Source organism: Tympanuchus pallidicinctus, unplaced genomic scaffold, assembly GCF_026119805.1.
Source record: "Tympanuchus pallidicinctus isolate F22 unplaced genomic scaffold, pur_lepc_1.0 scaffold22, whole genome shotgun sequence".
Taxonomy (NCBI): Eukaryota; Metazoa; Chordata; class Aves; order Galliformes; family Phasianidae; genus Tympanuchus; species Tympanuchus pallidicinctus.
Genome location: NW_026294739.1, coordinates 5,874,404 through 5,889,427, shown reverse-complemented (window position 1 = coordinate 5,889,427; position 15,024 = coordinate 5,874,404). Strand labels below are relative to the sequence as shown.

General features: G+C 38.0%; 1 protein-coding gene across 3 annotated transcripts in view; it reads right to left on the bottom strand.

Annotated features, from left to right (window-relative positions):
* Nucleotides 1-15,024, bottom strand: part of PXYLP1 (2-phosphoxylose phosphatase 1) — an 858,650-nt gene that overhangs the window by 318,354 nt on the left and 525,272 nt on the right. Inside the window, exon 1 of one of the 3 annotated variants that reach the window (XM_052687074.1) lies at nt 1,052-1,055. The exons of the other annotated variants lie outside the window; for them this stretch is intronic. The gene's annotated coding sequence lies outside the window, so the exon portion shown is untranslated. Of the gene's footprint in view, nt 1-1,051; nt 1,056-15,024 lie in introns of those variants that run through there. 3 annotated transcript variants of the gene reach the window in all.

The following is a 15,024-nucleotide window of genomic DNA, read 5'->3' as shown; positions in this document are numbered from 1 at the left end:
GTTGTATAGGTTTAGTGTGTAGATACTCAAACTTTAGGAAGGGAATTTGAAGAACTGCGGGACTTCTTTGTACCGCATTCACCAGCTACCTGCGGAAGTGACAGCAAATGAGATCACCCACACTCAGATGATACCAAGTTTTTTTCTGAGTAGCTAAATTCCTCTGGCCCACAGTGACACAGCTAGGATGAAGGGCAGCATAGGAGATTGAGCACAGAGAAATCATACAGAAGCGAGTCTATGCTGAGCTCAGTAAGCTGGGAGGGTATGGGCTGACAGGGCCCTGCAGAGCACTGAGGTGGGCTGGGGCTCTGCAGCCCTGTCAGTGCCTGGGGCCTCACTAGAGGAGCAAAGCCTGCACTTGTGCTGCACTGCAAGAAGGAAGAGAGGCTGGGATTTAGCTCAAGTGTGTTTGTGTCTGGAGATGGAGGTGGCAATCCAGAGGATTGGAATTTGGGCCTGAATCTTGCAGCACAGATACTGCAGAGGTGGAGGCTGGCTGGGCTCATCCTGAGTACCTGGGTGGGAGAGGCTGCAGCCCAGAAGGCTGCAGTGGGCTGTGTGGACATCCCTGTAATGCTGTTGCTGATGTCTGCTCTGCACAGGTTCACCCTGAGCCACCAGGACTGAGGGAGCAGCTGGTTGACCATCTTCAGGTTCTGGATATAATTTGTCCCCTCTGTGTGGTCACATCCTTTCCAGGTGAAAATCAAAACCTGAGGGGAAATTCAAAAGCTGTCCCGTGATCCTCAGCATAGACCAGACAGAGTTTTTAATCTGTTCTTTCCCACATCTGTATTTAACTTTTCTAATTAGCTCCTCATGGCTTTAATTGCATTATTAGTAAGTGAGAAATTGGGCAATTGCTTTGATATTTCATATAGTTGCTGCATTTTTCTGTCATATCTATGGGATCCAACTCACGCTGTAGCTGGTGGCCTTCTTTGGCCTTTTTGTCCACAGTGAGATCGTGAGTTACTGTTCAACAACCCTAACCTAACTCAGATTGATCCGTGTCAGTGTTTAAGACCTGAGGAGATCACAGAATCACAGAATTGTAGAGGTTGGAAGGGACCTCCAGAGATCATCGAGTCCAAGCCCCCAGGAGATGGGTGCTCTAAGGCAGTATGGCAGGAGGCCACACGAGCTCGTCAGGTGCTGCCACAAGCAGAGGTGCTGTGGGCACACAGCGCCATTTTAGGAACGAGGAGCAGCTCCTTCAGGCTGACTGACAAACATTTGGGTTTTTCCTCTTATGGCATCTTTTTCTACTTTCCCAGAAGAGCCTTTGTTGTGATAATTGCGTTATATTAATTTTTGCCTGATTGTATCACTATTCTACTTTAGCTTCATGCTTTACAACACACTATACATAAACTATTACATTGTGGTTCATACAGCTGTTGCTTCATTAACTCCAAAGAGAAGACATGCAGCATATATTCAGCACTTTTTTGCACAGAAAATTTGTGAATGTACTGAACTGCTAGTCTTGGAAGACTGCCTTCTGGTACTCAGCAGCTTGAGGTGCATTTGATTGCAGCTCCTTTAACGGTGTTTCAGGTTTCTCATAATTCAGATTAATAGGAAAGATTAGAAAAATGTGGTTATTCTATGATCTTACTTTCTCAAGTTTACTATTATAAATCATCCAAAGAGCCTGCAGCTGCTGCTGAAAAGAGCAATCTCATCTGTTCCTCTCATCCCCAGGAATGATTGTGCTGTGCTCTCTTTGTGATGTTGCTAGCAGTAGTTGTGGACACGCAGGTGGCAAAAGGAAGAAAACAAATTAACTTTCAGCTGCATCAGCAACTTGATCTGACTTGCCATGTACCGGCGATTGCTAGTGGTGATGTGGAAAAAAGGCAGGGGCAGGCAGATGTGAGTGTGAGTTCAGATGGGTTTAAGTTTCACATAAAACCACATCTTAAGAAGCAGCATAAAAGGAGAAAAAAAATCATCTTTTGTGCAGAAATACTGAATCTTGAAAGAGGCTTCTGTTCTGCTTTAATCTTTCTAGCCTATGGTCTTCTGTTCTCAGCCATCTGTTGCCACCTGCCTGCATATAATGCAATGCAACCTCTCTTCCTTGCTTTCACATTTCACTTATTCTTTTTCCGAATGGGTTGTTTGCAAATGAGAAGTATTTTTGTAGTTTGCATGTCAATTTAAAAAAAAAAAAAGTTTCTTATCATGCTGCTTTATCTGGTATTCCTTTGTAGAATGGAGTACTTAGCAGAGGGAAGTTGCTGGCTGAAGAACTGAGATTGTACTTAAAATCCTGTTGGTAATACTAATATTTCATCCCATTGTGTTTTTCTTTTCTTTGTAGCTTCTCTTGATCATAGAAGGTAGGTGAACAGCTGCTGCTAGATTATGACTGCTAGTCCGTTGTGTCTTTTTCAGTCTCTGAGCCTTATGAATAAGCCTTATTTAAATTAAGTGTTTATCTGTTAGCTCGTCTGAAGCTTTCTTTTCACTTAATTTTTATACATACCTGAAGTCTGCTGTATGTTTAAAATGTTTAATATACCTAGTTAATAATTTTAAACAGTGACTTTTATTGTAGCTGTATTGTTCATAATACATGTTGTTGATGTTCCTCAGTTCCAGAACTTTCCTCTGAAAGATTTATTTTCTTTTTTATTGTTTTTTTAATTTTAAATATTCACTTGGTATTGAATGCTGTTTTATTTCTTGTTTTCACAATATCCATCTTACTGCCGCATTGATTTATAAGCCTTCAGCTTTCAGGACAACATCCTGTATTGTCTAACAGACTGCCACAAACTTTCTCTGAATTTTCTTAAAGAAGCCTGCAGGTGTTCTTTTCTTAACCACACCATTTGAGATGCAGATGCAGAATCATTATTTCATATATGAAATACTGTTATCAGTTAATGTGATCAGGGCACAATATGGTACATCAGCATGTATTCTCTGAGAAAACACGTGCTTCCTAATGGGGAAAGTCTGTGTAAATGATCAGGCAGTTTCTATGACAGTATGGATTTTCACTTTGGTTTTGGCATTGTTTTCCTTACACTGCCACTCAGCGGTCAGTAATGGTGTGTCTGGAGATTCCAGCTTAGGAGTCTAAAAACTTGCTATCCAGAATGTTCAGCACTTTGTTTTAGAAGGTTTTATTTCACGATAGGATCATACTAGAAATAAGTTTCAGTGTTCAGGGTAATTCTTACTACATTGCTGGATGAAAGCTTATTTCATGACAAAGATTTCAGGCAATGTAATAGAATCCTGTGCCAAGGACTTACTGTTCTGCAATATGGAAACAAGATTGCATTGCCATTCAGAGAAAAGACAGTCATGAAAGAGCAAAAAGTTTTGCTTCTTTTTTAAATTCTCCTCTTATTAATGTTGTGTATGAATCTTGAGAGGTTGTCTAAATCAGATAGATGATTCATCTGCTCTAAAGGCCAGTGAAGGAATGGGAACTTCTAGAGGGGACTCAACCTAGGCTGATGCCTTTCCAGTGAAAGGAAAATTCTTCATATCCAGAAATGTAATGCAGTATAGAGTTGTGATATTTTAAAATTCAAAAATATTCTAATTACACTCAGATAATCAAATGCATTTGAATGCAAAATCTTACTTTAAAGATAATTGAATTATCTCAATTTTAGTGTTTACATGATTTTTTTTTTATTATTTTTTATTTTATTAAAGGTGTTGCAAAATGGTGAAAGGTTTTGGTCAAGTAATTGTATGGAATATTTTGGTCCTCTTTGTTTTCCAGAACTGTTTTATGTTCCAGAAATGTTTTATGCATTTTGATATGTAGTGGAGACTTTCCAAGATGTTGCACACAGGAATAGCAATTCAGTTTTAAAGGAACAGTTGCAAGTGAGGCACTGTACATCACTTCTTTTGGATGAATGAAGAAATTAGCAGGACCTTCCTGGGGTTGTTCTTGAGCTGCAGCTAGCTGTGTGTACACTAGTACTTTCCTATGAACGTTCTTCAGGCTTTAAGCTCTTTGAAGCAGTTGGTCTTATTGGAATTGCTTACAGAACTGTCAGTAGAAAGGATGATAAAAGGAAGAAAAGATGATACATTGAATCATACAGGCAGAGATGCAGAATAGAGGATGGGGAAGGCAGTGCTTGGAGTGTTGTGTGCCTGACAGTGCTGCTCTGGGCTGCTGCCATGCAGCATGGCTGTGTCGCAACAGGAAAGGAAATAATCTGTGGCACGCTATGCTGGTCAGCAGTTAGAATGAAACCCAGTCCCAAGACATCAAGTTAAAAGAATTTTTAAAAGAAAAAAAATTTTTTAAACCTCTGTTAGACAATAAACTGGAAATCTGTGTTTTGGAAGGAGGGGTGAAGCAGGTGGAAGCAGATGGTTTGTGGTAAATACCAATAGAGATGTGAGAGAAGAAACATGAGAGCCACAGATAAATAAGAAGCTTGAACTACATATTTCTACGCTGAAATAAATGAGCTGAATGAGGCTGCAATTGAGTAAGAGCTTTTCAAAAGCATCTCCAAATCCTGCCGTATTCAGCAACAGTGTAGTTTTTCAAAAATGCCACCCTGCAAGTGAACAACACTTAGTAGTCTGCTAAATTGTAAGGGTGCTCTTGAAAATCTTACACCATAACAAGGAAGTTTGGAAAGATATTTCAAGGGAGGATGGTCTTCAAGAATTTATGTCAATTTCTGAATCAAGACTGTAAGCGTTACTTCCATGACAAATTGATTTTTGCAAAGCTTAGGGACAGAATTTAAAAATTTGAAAGTAATTAAATGTTCTCTTGAATTAGAGCCCTGTTTAGCAGGAGAAAACAGCTGAAGCAGATAAGATAAACTCATCGAGAACATCTAGAAATTGTTCTGGGAGCAACATGAGTGGAAATTGGGAAGACAAGCTTAAACTGAAAAGGATTGATTTAAAATCTAGAAGTGTGCTAATTCAGGTTTTTTCTTTACCTTTTCTTACACATCATGAATGACTGTTTTAAACAGAGACAAATATATGTATATAGGAAATATACAGGTCCTGAGGACAGTGGGCATTGTGCGTTTGTCCTTGGAAAATATGTTTCTTGAGGCAGGAATAACTAACAGAGTAACGGAGTAGTAGTGCTCTCTATTTAAAACTTTCTTACTTACTAATCACCCAAATCAGTACAAGCTATCTTCTCTCAAAGTTTCACAGTTCATGAAAAAGTGAAGTTAGTCATGCAAAATAATTCTGTCACCAATCTGTAACAAATCTTTAAGGTTTATTGAACACATTTGAAAGTATTCCAGGAGAACAGCTGCATAGGATTAATCATTCTCAGGGTAAAAGCTGAATTTTTCAGACGTTTGCATGCACTTCATAGTCTCTCAGAAAAATAGCCTGTTCCTATTTAAAAGCTGAAACGAATCAGCAGTTATTTTTAACAAATTTGTTGTCTTGACTAAGCAATCAACTCACAGCAACCTTTGGCAATCTTTGAGTTGTAACTGAGCCGTTTTGGATATGGGCTTTCATTAAATTCCAGCCCCAGAGCAGTGCCTGCTGATGGATGTCCAGTACCCATGTGCAGTTAGGTTGGGGTCAGGTCCTGCTCTTCATCTGGCAGTTGGTGTTTCCAAGCCTCTACAGCTGGCTGCTTTCATAGTGTTTCATGGTCAGCTCACCTGGGCTGGGTGAGGTTGTCACAACTTACCTTACATTGATGGCATGAATTTAACAGATGTCTGCAGTCTCCTGGGTTACTGAGTACATCCAAGTTCATACACATGCCAAAAATGACAGAAGCTGTAATTTATTTGTATCGCATCTGGTTTTGTTTTGTTTAAGCAGAGGGAAGCAAATAAATAACTTACGATAAAAGAAATTATCTGTTTGGAGAAATTTCATGGTCCAAATCACCTTTACCACATCCAGCCCATGTTGAGAGCTTTGTTATCTTTTTCCATGGTGATAGTTGTATCAACCTTAGTTGATAGGAATGCTGAAGTCTATGGGGCAAAAGCTTTGATGAAACATCAGCCTTTGCTTTGTCGAAGCATTTTTCTGCAAGTTAGTGATTCCTCCTGATGTTTTAACATCAGCTAGGATTTCCATTTTAAATCTAGAAAATGAATTACCTTTTTTCCTTATAAGAATGGGCCTCCTGATTCTGATCTTGCATGTGCTGCTGTTTTTGTGGGAACAACTCCATGAAAAAACAGATCTGAATGAGAACTTGGAATGTTTTGGATAATGGGTCTGGACTGTTTTTTGTGGCAACTTTTTCAGAAGGTTTCTGAAGAAGCACGGAGGTCACCAGCTGGCAATCTGCTCTACTGAATTTTGCAGCAGTAACAGTGAACAGTAAGTGACCGAACAAGGGCAAGACATGCTCATCAGCTGCTGGTGACACGGTCTGTTATTTTGTACTGTAACTAACTACAAGGATATTCAAAGTAGAAATGTCATTTTTTTGCAATTCAGGACAAAAACCTAGGATTCTGGTCTATATCCTTAATTGTTAATAATTGAATGCGATGTACTTTTCCAGCTTACTTCAAAGTTCAGGCAAAAGAAGGATGCGTGAATAAGAAAACAGTGTGTGAGCATTGCTCAAGTGAGCCTGCTGGACTTTTCCAACCAGAATCCCAGGACAGCAAGAGATTGCATTTGAATAATTTAATGTCCTGCATGCCATCCTAGTGATTGTGGGATTCAGAAACTGCAATGTACCTCATGCCAGCATCTGCATTTTCAGAGTGTTTCTCTGGATAAGAGTGATCCAGCTGTCAAGTAATGGGTCTGTAGAACAAAAAGATGAGCATTATAGAGATGTATGAAACTCTCGTCAAATTTCTGAAAGAGTGAAGTTTCATCTCATTTCTGGAAGAGCGGAGTTTAAAAGGAATTCATTAAAAATAGGTCAACAATACAGAACAGGCAGCAATAATTTTTTAGGGCAAAAATAACAATCATGGCAGGGGATAAGCAGGAGATAAATTGAAAGCAGGAGACAACTGTATAGTTTTAGGAATATAGATCTGAACTAAAACAAGGTTGCATGAAACCACACACGAACACATAAATTATTAAAATCTCTTGCTGCAATTACTCAGATGCTCAGTAGAGTGAATTAAAACTTGCCTGCAAAGAACTAAACAAGGATCTTTTAACTCTACTACTGCTGGTTATAAGCTGCTTGCTGCTCATGGTTTGTAAGTCTGGAAAAGGGATGATGTTTTATCTGCTACGTGAAATTTCCTTCTGAAGGAAGTATGTTAAATCAATGACAACAAAGCATACATATCTAGTTGTTACTACTTTTTTGAAAATCATGCATTAATGAAAAGTGATGTTCTGCTGTCCAACATCAAACCCTTGGTAGCCAGAGTTTTGAGTAGTGTTGTTCCATCACTATGCCTTTGCAGCTCAGAACCAGAATGGTTTCAGTAGAGACTAAGGATATTTCAACTAGCTCAATGTATATGAAGGAGCAACAAATGCTAGTGTTCATTCTGATGTAGTAATTTTTCTTTGCTAGAACTTAATTTTTAATGGTAGCTACAAGTATATTAAGTGGTTGGGGATATTGAGGCTGTTCTCATGGCCATATCCACTGGGCCAGCACAACAGTGAAAACCTCTTGATAGGAAGCTGTTTGCATGCTGTACTTGTAGCAAAGATGTGTGCACATCTTTGTGTATAATAGATGTGTCATGAAGAACTGGGTACGCTGATGTTCTTTTAAAACACTGTTTCATAGGTGGAATGTATATGTTATCTAGTGGAGCCTTTTTTCACTTCTTTGTATTTCATTCCATTTCTTTACAAACCATCCCTGGTTTTGTTTTATTTGGTTGTAGAAGCCTTTTGTCTTCTTGATTTTGGAGTGCTGCATATTTGTAGAGAGCAAAACAGAAAATCTAAATATCTGCACCAGTATGATTGATCAACAGCCATGCTTTTGTTCTCTAAAATGCCGTCATCTATTCCTTTGAGTCCTCTGGACTCCTCTTTAATGAAAGGAAGTAGAAGGACAGACCAAATGATGATTTATCTCATGTGCTCTGAATACCTATCTCAACATGTGAGTGTTAGATTACTTGGTTTTCTGGTTAATGCAAATTTAGTTAAAATGTGGTCAGATAATGAAGTAGGTATGTGTGTTTATGTATATAAAAGAACATCATCTGTTCCATTTCACCATAGTATTGAAGTGATAGAATAGGGAGTTTTTGAGTGAGTTAAATGGCCTTTGGCAGGAGAGTTGGAACTTGATGATCCTTCGGGTCCCTTCCAACACAAGCCATTCTATGATTCTATAAATGTCTGTCCTGGAGGAGAATGAGTTGCCAGTGCTTTTGTAACACGTTCTAATTTTTCTGTTCTCAAAAATACCTCTGTAGTTGAGTAACGAGATAAAAATATGTTGCAGGATAGTTCCAGTGAGCTTTTAAGTTTGGATCCCACGTTTAGATGTATGCTCTTCACTTATCCTATCTAAATATTTGAATGCAGTCTAAGATCAAGCCTTTACAATGTTAAGGATTGCTGCTCAGTCATTCAAGTTAATACGAATTCCTTGCCATCTTGTGTGACACCTGGACATAAGTATTTTAGAACAAAAGGGCTTAGAAATAAATATATGTATTTTGCTTTTTGCTGTAAGGTCTTCTGTATGACAAAGCACATTTCTGATATAGATAGCACCAGCTGTATTTTCTTTATGTAAGTTGTTGCATTTGGATTTTTTGTGAACAAGATTTGGTGCAAGGAGTTGAGGTAGAAATCTTACGTGATCCCATGTTTTTTTTTTGCTTTTTTTGTTTGTTTTGTTGCTGTTGTACCTTAGGCTATTATTCGAATCTTTGCTTTATGGCAGGTTTTATTTTTCAGAGAGACGAGTGGCTGTTGGAAGACAAAGCTGGATGTTTCACAACATCCAGCTTCTATTTCTTATTTCACCAAAGGCCTTTAAGGTGACTTTGGATGAAATACATCATTTCTGATGTCTAAAGGTACTTCTGAGCATGTGACCAAATTAGGATCCGTCGTATTTCTACTTCACTTCCTCATTTTTCTCATTTATTGCAAAGAAAGCTTCTGAAGTTGTACAAAATAAATGAATTAAAGGTTTTGTGGTACTCAGAAATTACTGTAAGGAGAATTACAAGAGAAAGCCAAATTATGATTCCTTTCTGGACAGCCCTCGACACAGCCAACGATTCCCCTCACTGGGCCATTGTGTGTAGCTAATGAGTCCCTGTAATGCAGAGCAGTTTGCTTCATTATTTAAAAATTTAGGGACAATCTTCAGCTGTGGAGGCATCTCAAGCTCTGCAAGCTGTTATCAATGTGAGCAAAATGCCGCATTCTTTGCTCCCAGAAAAGACACCGTAAAACCCAACTTTGCCTATTAATCTGCCCAGCTCCAATGGATTGAGTGAGTAGGTCTCCCACTCGCTGCCTTTCAGCGTGATGATAAAACCACTGCAGGAGTGGCAATCCAAGAAAATTATGTCCTTTGCCAAAGCTGTCGGGAGGAGGCTGGGTATTTGTTACTGAGAGGTGATGTGCTTGTTTTCAAACCACATTCCTGACTAAATTCTATGAATGGATTTGAATGATGCCCCACATATTACCTCAACCAAGTGCTGTATTCTGTCTCAAAAAATGTTGTAAATCAAACCAAGTGTAAAAATTCAAGAGCCCTTGAGAACACTGTACAAGTAATATAGTCATGGCAGGGTGGAGTAGCAGTACAGCAGGCACTTTTCAATATAATAAATATCTGCTGGTACCAGTTATGAAGTGAATACTGAGGTGAATTAGGCAAAATTTTCTCTGTTGAACATTTCAGTTAATGTGTGAAACAGTTATCAGCACTATCCTTTGTAAAAATGTGCATGGAAACACTTATGAAACACAATGTAAAGAACTGTTTCCTACAGACCTTTTAATTATTATGACAGGGAACAGAGTATTACAGTAAAAAAAGGGGGAATCAACAAGAGCTGGAGAAGATAGAAAATACAGATAAACTCTTTTATTTCTGTTTCTTTATCTCTTCCAATTGCTTATTATTAGTGTTTCCATCTAATGTGGTAACAATTATCTGAGGGTATCTGAGAGTCGTGCTTATGACGTTTTGATAAATTGTTAATTTCCATAGTAATGTGCTTCATTTTTCTTCCTCTATTACAGAGTTAGCTCTGATGGTCTCTGGGGGAATTTGAGAAGTGTGAAGGTTGGAAATGAATCAGTTATGCATCAGCTACATTTCATACTCTTGTCCTGAGAGTAAAGCAGTTATGGACTGGGCTCCTTGTTCCAGAATGACAGGTAGCTAAATACATGTAGCTAAATCACATCAGTGTAGTAAGCTTGCATGAGTCAAGCACCTTGCCTGAAATCTCTGATGTATTTACTGGAAATGCCAAAAACTTTAGTTGGGCTATGATTTTATTTTTTAACAAAAATAAGAGGTTAGTTTAAAAGTTATTTCTGTCCCTTTGCTGCATTATATTTTTTCATATTCATAAAAAACAGGCAAGCAAAGACTATGAACACTGTTGTTTGATAGCAATAGGAAGTCAAGCTCTAGCAGCAGTATTGTCTCTTACCTCATGTCAATCTTTGCTGCTGTCAAAATAACAACCTGCACATTTAAATCATTCTGGATCATACTGATGTTCTGTAGGCTCAAGCCCTTGTGAAACAAAGTGAAGAGTTCTTGTTTGTAATGGGCTAAACTTTCTCTGCTGAGTTAATCTGTCAACTGCCACCTACACTCACAGCTGTTGTTTGAGAAGACTGAATTGCTTGCTGTCTGATTTGTTTTTACCCTTTTGTGACACAGTGAGTTCGTGGCTGTGTGACTTACCTGTGATTTTCCAAATGGCAAGTGGAACACTTCAGTTTGCAATATAAGGTCTAGTGGGCAAGAAGCTTGGTGAAAATGAGCACAATAGCAGCTGCTATTCAGTAGTAGCACTTAGTTTCAAAGGAATACACAGATTTTGTGTACACCATTTCTTTCTAGTGTTGTGTTCCAAATATACAGTGGAGACATCCTGGGAATACTTACGAAGAGCTCAGTGCAAACCTCACCCCTCCACACTTATCCACAGTTGCACAAGGGAAAAGGTATTGTATTTCTTCACCATTACAAAAAGAAGGGAGAATACGTATTCTGATGCCATTATAGAAGCCAGCCTCATAAGCCTTTATTCTGTGATCCCATTCGTGGTGTAAAGTAAATATATAATTAATTAACAAGTATAATTAATCTTTTTTTGAGTCTTGGGAGTGAGATTTCCTTCTCTCTATCTTGCTGTTCACGACTCCTTTTTGGCATAATGCCATATATCCCAGGCACTCCTGTGAAGGATGTGTATGTGTCAAAGAGAGGGCTCAGCCTCAGCAGCAGTGAGAGAATCAGGCTGCTGTGAGCTCGTTCCAATTGCGGCCAGTTAGTCGCTGTTAAATAAATCCCAAATTATGGAGACAATGAGGAATTCTGTGGAGAAAAAAACTCTTTCAGCTGTGCCTCGATTCCTGCAGTGAGCAGGATTTAATGCTTTCAGTGGGAAGGTCACCAACTATATGTCCCTAAGTACGTTCATCAGCTGGTTTGGAAGATAGCAATTCACTAATTGTTAGTCATTGTCCTCCTTGCAGGATTAGCTATTATATAGAGCTCAGCTTGTTCTTCAGTTTGATCTAATTAGTTCATGTTCCTCCTATGTCCTGCTCACCAGTGTGTTAACTTACATTATTTATTTATTTAACTACTAAGTTATTTTCCATAGTAAGTGAATATACTTAGCTAGTATTGGCAGAAAATTTGTTAATCTAATTAAAAGTGACACACATTTGAGGCTTGCAGGCTTAGTAGGAATGTGTAATGGGTTAAGGAGTAACCTTGATCACAGTCGTTACTACAGTGTAACCTCCTTTTTATCAAATGAAAATATCAAAAACAAACATACCCATGGTTCAATTACTAGTCCAGGCAAACTGCAGCTAACTTCTTTTAACATAGCTAAGAGAAACTTTTAATATTTTATGTCAATATTGCCCATAGCATGCTCATTTCTTTGTTTAATGTGTAAGAACAGCATTTTCCCTCTTGTTTCTCTTGGAGTGCTGGATTTTACTGTCACTTCCATGAAGAAAGGTTATTGTTATTTATCAATATTGAGTACTTTGTATAGAAACAGGATATTTATACTTAGTTAAATGAAAACCTTAGTATCCATATCTGTAGAAATAAACTATGCGTGCCATGTATGACTGCAATCACTATTTTGATGTGTGTAAAATGAACACTGGAGCTTTATACAATGAAGAAAGAAGTATTAAGATATTTAATTTTATTTTGCAGCTTGCAGATTAATTTGTGTGATGAGTTGCTCTTGTCAGAAGGAAAACATTGGAAATCAGATGGCATGGTTCCTCACGGCCTGCCATAATTGCAATACTCACTTTATTTTGTTACAGTGCTGTAGCAGGAGCATGTTTTAAAGAAAAATTGTCCTAGACTTTTCTCATCAAAAAGCACCATCTAGTGTTAGTTATTCAAAGTTTGGCTGAAAATACAAAGAAAAATGAAAATAAAAATTAATAATCAGAATTTGACTTAAAATAATGACAGTGACTGAACTAGTTGCAGTTGGTTCATGGGACTAATGTTGTATAAAGTAACTGGTCAACTCTAGGGTTGTCCCAAACTGCTTTTAATCAGGTCTCACCATTTTGTATTTTTGATGTCTAGACTTTCAGTATAGGCAGAAATCTTTCTTTGTAACCTAGGTTTAGCTGAGATGAACCCGAGCATTGGGGATTTGCTATAGAAAGGGGAAATTCCCTTCCAGCTCATGTGGCTGTGGTCAGGACTGTGCAGGATGGGATATCCGGGATCTCTCCCCTGCCTCTGAGCATTTTATACACAGCACTGTGAAGCATTTCATGCAGAGTATGAGAGTTTCAGCAGAGACTACTGAGAAAGAGTTGTCATTGTGTTCCCTGTAACCCCTCTGGCCTGGGGGTTGGAACAGCCTCTGATGTGGTGAAGGCTCTTTGTCAGGATTTAGCTAGTAGGGAAAATAGGTAACTTTCTGCTGACAGAATCAAAGTTGCAAAGAACCCAGTCCTCTCTCTTATCTCACTAGGAGCTCTGCATGCAATATCTCATGATGAATTGTTAATAAATGACAGGACTGTGCTTGAAATTTTAGCTGGAAGAAGGATGGGGCAGTATTTAACTTGCCTGATGTGTTTTGAATCTATAATGTTTAATATATAGCAGAATTTTGATTTTCAGGCTGTGGGGACCAAACAAAAATAATGATAAAGAATCTAATCCAAAACTCATTGGGAGTGTAGGAAACATTTTCAGCAACTGATGGAGAATTTGGATCTGTCCAGAATTAATCTGTTTGATTAAGTAAAGTAAACCATGTTCTGAAGAAATCAGAGATGCATAAAGTGCTGGCTAGTAGCCAGGGAAGCCTTAGCAGAATTCCTCAGAGAATTTATATCTTTTCAAGTTGAAATGAAGTCTAAAGTTTTAGAGAACCAGAGTTATTTTTCATACATAGCAAGATTTTGGTTCTAGAGAAAAAAGATGGAATAAGCTGACAAATGTTCTATTAGAATCCCAACAAAATAAAAGAACAAAACAAAAGAGAATTAAAAAGAAATGGTTTGAGAACCAGAGGCAGGAGGGGTGTAAAAAGCGTCTGCATCACTGAGGAAAATCTGAAGAGATTTAATGATAACAGTGAAATTCAAATTTATTGGAGACACTATTGATGGGTTGCTCATTATTTTTAAGTTGACTGTGATAACTGTTGCTTTTGAATCATACAGTTTAGAGGTGTAAAACTTCAGATGCACTGAGCATGTAAAAAACTAGTTGAAAAAAAACACATAAAAGCAATTTTTATTGTTTTAGACCAAAGCAAAATGGAACCATTGTATTAAAATGTGATGTTTCCATTTTGTTTGGTTTATTTGTTTTATAGCGAAATGTTTTCTTTTAGGGAAGAGGAGAAAACATAGCAATGTTCTTCTCCAGAAAAGTTTTGTTCTTTATCCAGATATGGGCATCTGCTGCTAATCCATACTTTATTAAGCTGAAAGATTCATTAGCTGCCTCTGTTTTTGGAGCAGTTCCTGAAACATTACACGTGAACAACATGACCATGTGTTCAAATTTGGTGAGTTAAGCCTAGATCTACCAATTACAGAGCAGCTTCCTTAGCTCTCCTGCTTCATAAATCAAGAGGTTGCATCACAATCATAGATGTCTTTAACTTTTAGCTTGTTTCCAACATAGCAAAAAAGACCTTAAAACATATGAGCTTAAACACATGAACTCAGAAGATGTATGGAATACCTGTCCCAAAACAGGTTTAAGACAATTTCATGATTTTTTTAGCTCTATGTATATTCTTGAAAGATTGGGATTGTTTAACGTGTGCAGTTGGAAGAAAAATTACAGCATGTTTCCTGCTTGCCAGGAAGCTCCATTCTTGCAGTTGAATTTTGTATATATACATGCACACATCTTACTGATTTACTACATATATACACAGAGTATTTGCATATATCACTAGATACATTTATTATCAGTGTTCCTTGATATATTTATCTATAATTTTTTTCCAAGAAAAATTTAACCCTGAATGTAAAATTTAAGAATAACGACAGTGAATATGATTTGTAGTTAAATTTCCCAGTTCTCGTAGAAAGCGTCCATGGATCTATAGATGCTTGATAGCCCAGGTTGAAAACCACAGGTTTAAATGTAAATGTTTGTGGTTACGCAACATGAACAGCAGGTGGCAGTAGGAGGACGTTGGAAACATTTCCATTCGCTGTTCTGCTTTTGGTTCCGTGTGCTGGGAAAGCGGAGCCTGATAGAACTGCTTTATCTCAGTTGTCTAAAAATGTTGATTAGCAGGAACAGATATTCCAGCCAGTGAAGCATGATCTTCTATTGAGGAAGGCTCAGGATTTCAGGGATAGTAGGTTTTGAGAAGCATTGAATTA